The sequence below is a fragment of the Dermacentor variabilis genome, chromosome 11, assembly GCF_050947875.1.
Source record: "Dermacentor variabilis isolate Ectoservices chromosome 11, ASM5094787v1, whole genome shotgun sequence".
Lineage (NCBI taxonomy): Eukaryota > Metazoa > Arthropoda > Arachnida > Ixodida > Ixodidae > Dermacentor > Dermacentor variabilis.
Genome location: NC_134578.1, coordinates 26,873,760 through 26,885,446, shown reverse-complemented (window position 1 = coordinate 26,885,446; position 11,687 = coordinate 26,873,760).

The following is an 11,687-nucleotide window of genomic DNA, read 5'->3' as shown; positions in this document are numbered from 1 at the left end:
CAACAAGTCTACCAATCTCACTCAGGCTGTCAAGAATGCTTTCACCTTAAGTGAAAGGCAAACCCTTCACCTCGAGGTTACTATTTCTGGAGTACTGCTCGGAGGCAGTGATGCGTTGCTGAAGCTTAAGCGCTTGCTTTTGAAGGGCTTCGCAGTCCAAAACAAGCTTCTCATCAGTTTTTTGATTGATTTGGTTTCTTGCACAAGCTCGTCACGTTCCTTCTTTACTATCTCAAATTCGAAGTTCAATTCGAAGCTTGACTTAAGTTCGCGGATTTCTTTGCGTAATTCACACTCCAACCTTGCCTTAAAATCATTCATTTCTTAGCTCCTCCTGGAACCGGGCAGCATCAGCCATGGTACAACACAGGTAAATTGTTAAGAGAAAAAATATGCTAAAAACCTGGCAGCAGTCAAGGCTGCGTGAACAGAAATATTTTGGGTTGAAAGAGATACTGTACGAAAAAGTGCCATCCTGCAAAGATAGCGGGTGCAGCGATTACGTCGATTGTCCGCGTGCTGCCTCTGCTGTGCCAAGTGGCCGTAGTCCTGGAGCACCAGTGGCTTTAAGCTTGCTTCCCCTGGCGGATGTGATGCCGGTAACTTGCTTGCGCTGTCACCGGCGTTTCTTTCCTTCAGCAACAGCAGCAGCCGCCGCTTGACGAAGCAGTCGCCGCACCAGGGAAGATTCCAAGGCAGCTGTAAAAATAGCAGGTGCCGCAATTACGTCAATTGCCCGTGCTGCCTCCGCTGTGCCAAGTTGTCTTTGGCAATGAGAGCAGCGCAGAATCGGGTTCAGCAAGTGTGACTCTTCATTGGCATTATTGGCACAACCTCCATGGTCAGTAGAGCACGTAATTTATGGTTAAAAGGCTCAGTGACCAAATGCATGCCTGCGTAACTTGCATCGGTGCTTTATTCTGAGTTCTGTGCTTCGATGACAAAAAGAAAAAAAAGACGTTTATGGTTGAAACTAGCACTCCAAAAGTCATTTTCACTGTCTCTATTTTGACACTTTCGGAACTACAGGCACCATTCTGCTTCAACTTGCGGCTCCGCACAATTTGCAAGTATGCTTGCAAGCACAATAAAGAACACTTTGAAGAAAGGAAACTCTCTTTGAAGTGTACTTACTAATCCTGTTTTGTGACGTTGCTTGAAGCTTTAGCCAAGAAAAAGCAAATTTTTAAAAAATTCTAATTTCAAGCTTGCTACACTGACCTAATGTGTGACAATATTATACCTGCCAGTTTCTAAAATATTCTTGTAAAATTTCCTATATTAAGAGCTTCTTTACAATTTTCGTAATTACAATCATTCTATATTTGATTTCACAGTTTAAAGCATAATTGATTTCATATGTATACCATGTGTCCCACACAACTTGTGCCGAAGGTTAGAAAAAGTGCCACACAGCTGTACAGAACCAAGGTAATGTTTGCTGTTGCTTGTAACAAGTAATTTTTTTTGTATTTTGCCTAAATACTTAATTGAATAGTTATTAAACCTATGAATTATTCAAAGCAAACGTGTCAAATCAGAAATTGTTGACCATCATGAAAAATTTACACTGCAGCTTTCTGCTGCAGGTACTTACTACCTAATAAAAGCTTCTTCCAAGCCTGAAAAAAAGCCTGCGAAACACGAAAGTGCCATGCAAATGGGAAAAATTTGTATTTATTTTGAGTGAGATGTATTGAAGTTATCATATTGATGCATTTAGGTCACTATTATTTTATCATATTCATTCATTTAGTAGTCATTTAGTATTTGTCTCATTTAGTAATTTAGCTCATATGTGTTGCACAGTGAGTGGTCTAAAATAATTTGGGTCCGAAGGAATCACCATTAGAAACTGGATCTGGTACCGCTCGATGCCACACGCTTATGCCGACATGTACGACCTAACACAGTTATTGCTTTACACGCTTGTACAACGAGCTCCTGGGACTTTACACTGTGTGAAAGGTTTGGCGTCGAAGTTCCAGCGTCGATGTAGTCGTTCTTCTTTGTTGCAAACTGCCAAAATGTTTACCGTAATCAGCCATGCGCCATATATCTAGGCAACCTATGTCAGCAGTTCACAAAAGACATAGCAATCATCAGTTGTAAATGAAAATGTCTTGGTGTTCGCCTCTCACTCTATAGCTTGCCAGTGTCTACAGAGGAGTGCTACATACCGCACAGGCCTGTCCCTTCGCGGCTTCAAGCCGTACTGTGCCCACAATTTCACCGGCGTGTTGGTTTCCCAAAGATCACCTATGTCGCTTGGACTTCATTGTACAACACGAATGTCCTCGACACGCGCTGTCTTACTGAGTGAATCCTCAACGACACATACGCACTTTTCAAACCTAGACCTCCCATCACCGACCCACTCTATGTTTATTGCATGTCGCCGGTCACGGTTCTGGTGCACGTCGTATGAAGAAATTAGGTATTTATGTTATATGGTTTCTCCTACAGCCAGACGTAAAGCACTCGCACAATGGAACGCGATATTCTTAAGGCCCAACCGCACGGAAGAAAGCTCCGACGTTCTTCGGTGTTTTGCGCCAACCGGCGGCACAACGGTGGTCGGCGGCATCGAGAACAATGCACCGCCGGCTCACGCTCGCTCGGCGCTGCATCACAGAACACCTATATGACTGCACCTATATAAACTTAGAGAAGGGACACTGCACCTTCCACAGTGCAACGGAAATAAGAGTAGCGGTGGCGTTGTGAACTAAACTATGCAACCGAGAGATGACGCTGGCAATATCATTACTAATACCATCAGCATTACGCAATGAGCAATATGGCCACTACGGTAGCTATGGTAGCGGCTGGTGGGGTTCGTTGTGATGCTCGCTCGCTGGTTTTGTGCGTTTTGCTACCGCTTTCGGAGCGGTGTTCGTGTGTACGATGCTCTAAAATGACTACCGATACCTTTATTGGATTGCCAGGTGACCGAGAGGCCACAACTAGCAAAAAAAATCACGTCAGACAAGTAAGCTTACATTATTCATATTTAATGGTGACTGAAGCAGTACATGCCCACAATTTTCGTACTGGAGTCAGCTGGAGCTAATGCAGTGAGCCACCGAGTTTACAACGCACAGAAACACGGATAGTAATCTATTTAATGGAATTGAAAGCTGAAATCGAGCAAAGTTTTTTCATCGTGTTTGGTATGCCGCTAAAACATGGACAACGACATTGTACTCGACTGTACTCGTGATTGTGTTACGTACAGTGCCGCTTGACGTGTTTCATACAATACGGATGTTGTCTGCCTTCGATGATTTCAGCTAGATTTTAAAAAAAGAAACATAATGAGTGCTCGGCGAAGATTTACTGTCAGTAAGGTAAGCTTCAGCTTGAATGTCGCATTGTTTTCATAACACATTGGCGATAGGCACGAAGTGCATAGGGAAAGAAAACGTTATGCTAAATTTTAGATCACATACTGTGTGTTCTTGATATTTCTGCTGCACATTTAGCGTTCAGGTGGAGCAGTAAAGGCTTTGACACAAGTCGAGTACTCGTAGGAAGGCGAGGAACGTTACGGAGGCGACAGTGCTTACAAGGACCTCTGTAAATTATCTGTATAAACAAGGACACCAAATAAACGTATAAGTATGACCAATTAATGCTCACGAATCCTTGTAAAAATGCAATTTGGGGTGTCATGTTGAAAAACACCTCGGTTTGCATGTTTGAACAATGAAAAAAGGCTACAAGGAGATGGAAACTTCAGTTGAGTAACACAGGTGAGCAAGGGAAGCCTCCGACTGTAGCCAATGTCTCAAAAATCAAACCTATTTCTGAGGGCCGTAACGAAGGTAAGTTACGTTCCCACGCTGAGGCTTTCCTTGCTCGCTCACAGTTTTTGTATTGGTTAAGCCAAACTTCAAGTATATTTCAAAAACATTTTATGAACGCACTGTCCTCAGCTATGTCATGTGCTGTTTGAAGAAAAAGAAAAATTGATTTCATTGATTTCGCATGTTCGAGAAGTGTGTAGTCGGCCAGCTATGCGAAGTTGCCTGTTCTGGTCATCTCTTACAGTACAGGGCTTGCCTAGTTACTGATTTCATGCAAGCTGTACATGAGCCTTTTCTAGTTAACATATGAAAAAATTGATATCCAGATCAAAGTCTAATCCTATCAGTTGCCATCTTAACAATGTTCCCTTAGATTTCGTCATGTCCTATAAATATATTGATGTACACATTAAAAATAATTTAAATTGGACCAATTTAGTGTATGTAATTAACAATGCTATTCGTCTGCTCGGGTACTTAGAGTGCCACTTTTCCAAAGCTCTGTCTACTCGAAAACTACTCCATTACTAGGCGATAATTTACTCAAAACTTCAATATGAACCTGCAACATATGATACCCGTCACGTTTTTCTTATTACTTTATTTGATGAAGTAAAAATTAAGTTTGCTCGTTTCTTTTTTTCTTATTATACCCGTAGCGCGAGTGCAACCTTAATGAAACTAAACAGCACTTATTCCCCTAGCTAATCGCCGCAGTCGCCATGTTTCGCTTTTCATAAAATTTTCAGTCATACCACAACTCACGACGACTTAATACCGCGGCCTCAAGTACATTTCAAACTACATCGATCATCGCAGTAACGCAGGGCTTGATTCTTACTACATGAAATCTTTGTTTCAACCTTTTATCCCCCGTACATCTCAGGAATGGAACCACCTTCGCTCAAGTATCGTAGCTATCACCGATAAGAAGTATTCTTTTGCAAAACATTCCCTAAAATTGTATATTCAGGCGAATCATTGTATTACCAGAACTCACTGCTCTTGTTCGTTTGTTTCACTCTACTGCTTTGTCCCCACTCCCCCCTTTAATGGCATATAGGTTCCGCTTAGTTTAAATTTTAAAAGTAAATTGAAGAATGACTGCCGGAGTTTCAGTGAACACGGGGAAGCATCATTTCCTGAAAATTGCACTGAGTGGTTTTAAAGGCTTTAAAATTCTTTTCAGTTTCATGTAACAAATTAACGCTATGATGGAACATGTGATACTCCGTGGTAATGCCGGTCAATCTGATTTGCAAATAGCTGATGACAGAGTTTGTGCATTACCAAGTAGGAGCTTGCAACATGACGAGAAATAATGACAAGTTGGGACTCAACTTGTTATTTCTCCGATTGTCTTAAAACGTCCTTAAAATTATGTAAGCTTGTATGTCAAATTTTTGCATTCCCGCTCGGTAAGATACACAGCTGTAAAAGGCTGCTTTGCTGATAGGGTTCATAGCCCTCTATCTGGTAACTTTGCAAATATTTCATGGTGAGTGTCGTATTTCAAAAGGACCTGGTGTCATAATGGTGACTGTTGTGCTCCCTATGGCTTGGCGTGGGCAGTTGGAAACCAATAATCTCTCTTTTGTCCTTCATCCCGAAAAGAGAAATCACGAAGCCACGACAAACATGCAAGTAGACAATGGTGAAACAAAAGTTGGTCCAATAAATGAACAAATGACGGTTCTAGTTGAAGTGTTCGGAAACATACCTTGCGAGGATTCTAGCTCTTTGGTGACACATTAACTGTTGACTTGTTCGTCCAGAGACAATAGAGTCCAAAACGGTGATCAAATGTGAGCAGCATCTTCGAGGCTGGAGGCAGAAGAAGAAACCCTCAATTACTATTGTGGAAGCCTGGCTGAATTTGTGATTTATGCATGACAAAGAACAGCTCAGAAAACGCCTCCATGACAAAAAAGAACACGTACACACACAACACTGCTTTCAAAATGTATTTCTTTCAATTGTGGCCTTGTGCGGGCTGTGCTTGGTGAAGATTCGAATAAATTTTTTGCCAGCTACTGAGTAGTAAATAAAGTAATATTGTTATAAACCAAAGGATATTAATTCAACTGTATCACCGGAAGTACACTTGCACTATTGTGCTGTGAATTTATCGCAGTGTATCGTTCATGCAGACACAGCGAAAACTTCTTTTTTGTGCTGTACACCGTGTTAGCAATTTTACCAACGTGGCAAAATTGCTAGAGCCTTGTTGGATTTGCTTTTGAAGAGAAAAAACATTATTATGATTTTCCACATTGAAACAAAATGACTACAGCAATTTGTTTGATCCGCTTCGAACCCGAAGAGACTGAAAGTTGAAAACGCGAAGCAGTGTTTTTTTACTCACCGGTACACACATCCAGAGGCTGAGAGGTTAATCCGCTTTCTTGGATAGTTCCCAGACAGACTGTGCCCGGTTCTAGCGACGAGTTTTCACGCTAGCTAGCACATTTTTTTTCAAGCAACCTGTAATTACGCGGCCAGATGCGGCAGATCACTGACTACGGAAACCGTGTATGTAGCCATTACACCAGTGAAAGGCCGCAGCTGATCAGATTCACCATCTTTAAACAAGTTCGCCTAGTAGCGGTTATCGAATGTAGGACGACACAGGAAACTACCACCTCGTTCACAAATATAGCTGCCTACAATATGAATCTGTAAACGGCACGGACTGCAATCAATACCAATGGGCTGCTGCTTATCACACATCAGAGAGGCCTAGAAACCTTTCTTCTGGTATTCAAGTAGTAAAGCACAGGCTTTAATAACGTAAGTTTAAGAAAACAATTGTCTGTCCACTTTGCAAAAGATTACACGTTAACTATGTATGACGGTTGTTATATGTACATCTATAGATCAAATGTTTAGCCGCGTTGAGCACCCCTAGCATAAAAAATTAAAATTAAGGTATTTCACCCAATTACAGTAGATACACTTGCGCGCTTATGCTGGAACGCGCCGCAGTTGATTTTTCGCCTTCTTTGGCGATCGCCTTGACTTCGGAATGTGCGGGGCAGGTTGCATGAGTGAGGATGGATAGATGGATGGATGTTATGAGCGTCCTCTTTGGAACTAGGTAGTGGGTTGCGCCACCAAACTCTTGCTATTATATTGCCTGATGTCCTACTTAAGTTAAAAAAGAACACTGAACTCTCCCAACCAAATTTTCTGACCCCCTATTGCGAACTTTGATTTTGTACGTCTCGGTTTTTTGCCGTTTCTCTACTTTTCTTCTGCTGATCTTCCAATCGCCTCTTACTAATCTCTATTGCGGACACGTTTACTTTTCCCATAGAGTTTCTCACTATATTATATAGAGGGAAATCTGGCGGTGCTGCGCTGTGGTATGCATGGGAATGCCGGTATATTGTGACTTCGCTTTGTCATCGTTCTCGGAGAGCCAGGCAAGCAGCGTTCCGTCCATGGTTCCGTCTGTTACAATGATTATTTTCTACTAAAACAGCTTGTTAAAAGCAGTTTTAGCTTTATTATTGCAAAAAACATGCTTCAAACAATTATGAGAACATGTTATTGCACGTACAATTATATGAAACGGAAAAAAGTATCAGCGGGCCGCTAAAAATAAGCAGCAGAAAGTCCCCGTTACAAGATCGGTCCGACGTCTCTGGCTGACTGCAAAACGGTTGGCCCGACCTCGGCACCCGATGGGGGCCCGACATCAGGGATTGACACAGGCCTCACGTCTAGCGACAATCGGCAACTTACGTCCGACCGCTGTAGCCGACGTGGCTGTGTGCACACTGGACGCGGGCCGACTATAACCCATCATTTCGTAGGCACCGGTTTGCCGTTGGCCCTCGGCTGGCTGCGGACGTTCTTTTATTTTTTATTGTACTAAAAAACAGATCAGGTTTTTCTTTTTTTTTGCTGCGTGTCGCGTTTTCAAGTCAACAATATACAGTTTATTAGAGGCGTTGAACTCGCTCTGACAATAAATATACGCGATGTGCGCGTAATTGACATGTGATGTATAATTAAACGCCACGAAATATTCTCCGTACTCGTTAGTACAAATACGTAACACGCAATAAAAAACACGTGTTCGCATTGTTTTCTCTATTTAGAGCTTTATTAGTCAACCATAAAATACATAATTTTTTTTTCGTGCAGCAGTGTCAACAATTTGCAAGGAGTCTTTGATCACTGAACTAGTATGATGCAGTTAAAAGACGGTGCTGGTCTGCTGTGAGAGTTTTGCATACTGCGTGGCAGGCTCTTTTTGAGCCGTTCCTATGTTCTAGGCTCTGAATGGTACAATATGCGGCATTTCTTTCTCCCCGTCGAGAGTGAAGCTTGGATAGTTACAGTACTCATACGAACTGAAACAAACGAACAAATAAATAATATACTAATGAATAACTCTGTGAACCATACAATTGGTTTAGTGGATTTTTTTTCACATTTGTGTGCAAGAAATCTTGATCCTGGCACAGCTACAGACAAAATTATTATCTCCTCGTTGCACATGCATGTAATAGACATATACTGTGCACTTTCAATGCAAATTAGTGCGTTCAACTTCGGCGACGTGATTCACGCTTTACCCGCCGTGGTTGCTCAGTGGCTATGGTGTTGGGCTGCTGAGCACGAGGTCGCGGGATCGAATTCCGGCCACGAAGGCCGCATATCGATGGGGGCGAGATGCGAAAACACACGTGTACTTAGATTTAGGTGCACGTTAAAGAACCCCAGGTGGTCGAAATTTCCGGAGTCCTCCACTACGGCGTGCCTCATAATCAGAAAATGGTTTTGGCACGTAAAACCCCATAATTTAATTTTGTATTCACGCTTTAGAAACGCCCAAGGGTACACGTGGACAGGAACGATCCATTTACTTGGCTCAAAATATCGTTGCCAAAAATATACATCCAGGGAGCGCGATAAATGTGTACGACAACACATGACGTGCACAAACAAAATAGCACGCAGACTGCCACGAGATCAAAGTATACATGTTTACACAACGCCGAGACTGCGGTGACAAAGTTTTACGCGTAAACTATGAAAATGCGGCAACAGAACAATTGAGGAACAACTTGCATATCGGTTGTCCGCAGTGTTTCACGTACGCGTCTTTATGTCCGATGTTCCTAGATATACTCTAGTCCACATGCATGTTCCGTCCATTGAAATATTACATCAGTTGGTAGTTTGCACTTTCATGTGTCCTTCCTCTTTAAATATCTGTCTGCGCACAAAAACAATGTGTAGCAGACTTCACCAACCTGCCCAAGAGGAAGTCCTCGTGAGTCTCGAAAATCTCCTTCACAGGTTTTCATATTGTGATGAGAAATTCTATCACTGCACGGCACTCTGTTCCAACAAAGTCGCAAGTGGTTGACAACTCTGATATAGATGGGCGAAAAGAAAGGTTATAGAGGCAAACATTGTCACACGGTCATCCAGACATATTCCCTAATGCAATGCCTAAAAAGTTTTAGAGCGCAGCTCTTTGGCGTCCGTTCCTGGGTTTCGCGTCGGCGTCGTCGTCGGCCTCGTAACCAGCTCCGCCCCTCTTTCATCCCCCCAGCGCTAGCAGCGACCGACTGATACCGCTGGATGCCGCTGACGCCGCTAGAGAGTCAAGATAACGTGGCTGCATAGAACACCGTCGCCGCCATGCAGAAAGAGGAGGAAAGGGTCCCCCCCCCCCTGTTCTTGTGTGGCGGATAGGGTGCTCTTCAGTTGCCGACGCGCCGGTTATTCGTTGTCCCTGAAACCAACTCCGCAGCTGGGGTTGACTCACTATCCGCGTCAGCGGCATCAGTCAGTCGCTGCTATCTCTTCCCTCCTCCCTTTATCGTGTTGTCCGCTTGCTGCGCGCGCTTCTGCCCCCATCGTTTGCCGCTGGGTGTACACGCCGCCCCACTCCCCCCTCTTCCTGCGAGTCTCCGGTTGTCAAAGCGCCGGCTCGAACTTAATTCCTTTCTTCGCTCCTCCTCCAATGCAACCCCTGTGCGGTGGCAATCAGAGAGCCAGATCGGTGGCGGCGGATCTGTATATGTGCACCGCCCGAGCCGAAATTGCCGCTGCCGTTCGCCCTGTGCGGTGGCAATCAGAGAGCCAGATCGGTGGCGGCTTGACATAAAGACAAACAGCAATTTCCTAACACTTATGCGGGAGAACATCCCGTTCCTCTCGCTCGTAACGCGTCCCACGGCTGTGACAACCTCGCGAGGCACTTGTATAGATCTCGTCTTTGAGAATCAAGCATTGGTGTACCAAGTCGAGCATATATCAGTCTATTTCTCCGACCACAAAGCTTCCTTCATGACTGTCAAGAACTGTTAGTGGAGTCTTTGTTAAAGGAATACGTGTGAAAAATAAAAAAAAAATTCTGTGATAGCGCATACATGTGTTGCTCGATTTCGTTGCCTCAATCTATCGAAAAGGTGAAACAGCTTATTTGCTGCGCTCAAATTTCGCATTAGGAAGTAACGTAATCGTCGGCAATTTTTTTTTGTTGGACAAGAAGATCAGGGTAAGACTCAAGTCGTATCATCATTCTATATTACAGATCAAGAGATTAACCAAACATGCCCTGTGAAGTTCAGCAAGGTGAAGGGAGATTCATGCAATAGAAACTTGGCATTTGCTTGAGAGTGGCATGCGTGGACCTGCAAACCTACACCGGCAATATTCGCGTGCATCTTACATCTAAGACATAATCCAGGTTCCTGCAACGCACTTACGTCGTGTTTGCAAACAAGTTGCAGGGAACATTTGCACAAACCTGGCACCTCGCATAGCACCATCAAAAGAAGCAATAGTAAATAGAAGCTTAGCAAACTAGTTGGAAGAAATGTAAGAAAATTTCTTGGTCTTCAAGACAGCCAGGCTATACAACAAAATTGAGCCTCAGTAGAACTATGAGCGGCTGGGCCAGGTTCTTCAATATTTGTCTTCGTAGGTCACATTCGGGCTGCTCAACATGGGCCTTTTCAACTGTGGCCAGCAGGTGCTGAAGCAAGTCGCCATTCGCTAGCCGCCGAAATCCGAGATGAACAGAGAAACAGTATGAACGTGCAATAAAAGAAACAGTAGAGGTAAATGCTACATTGAGTGCCATAAAAAATTGCAACAGCTCACTTACTCGGGCAATATCAGCAACAGCAATCCCACGAAGGATGAAAAAGTTTTTTTGCGATCGATGACTGCAGCAACAAATGTTTAAAACGGGTTCCAACGTTTTCGCCATAAGATAAAAAAGTGCTGCCAAGCTGAGAGCACACATGTGCCCAATTCACAACAGCAAATTCAACAAACAAGAGCAACAGTACTGAAAAACGTAACAGGAGCTGCACAAGACCGCACTACCAACCATAAACGCGCTGCAAGGCATAAAGAAAGGAGCTGCTCGAGCGTTGCGCCTAAGTGTTGCTCGTGATCACAAGCTATAACACCATCCGGTTCTTCCAGCGCAACTAACTAGAACAACATTCTAGCCCACAATACAGTAAGAAACCGTAAAACTGCGTTTTGGCTAGGCTGAAAAGCTGAAGTAGCTCCAGGTCCAGCAGCGCGCGCAAAACTATGAACCGGAGCATGCCATACTTGTTTAAATAACGTCACAACACGTCACAACTGTGAGTCACTTCCGTGCGTGGCAGCAGCGTTTTAGCATGTCATTTCGCTTCTACCATACGCGTGTCACCAGTTACCGCCTTAAAAAATACCACATGACATCGTACTTTGTGCGCCCGATTGCGCCACGATTACAGCGCTGTCAAACCGCAACTTGTAAAAAATATCGCTCGCTTTGCGCCTTTCGTGATGCCCACGACAGAGCTTTCCGGGGTGCTTGGTTCCGAGATTTATGCAAGTGGGATTGGGTGG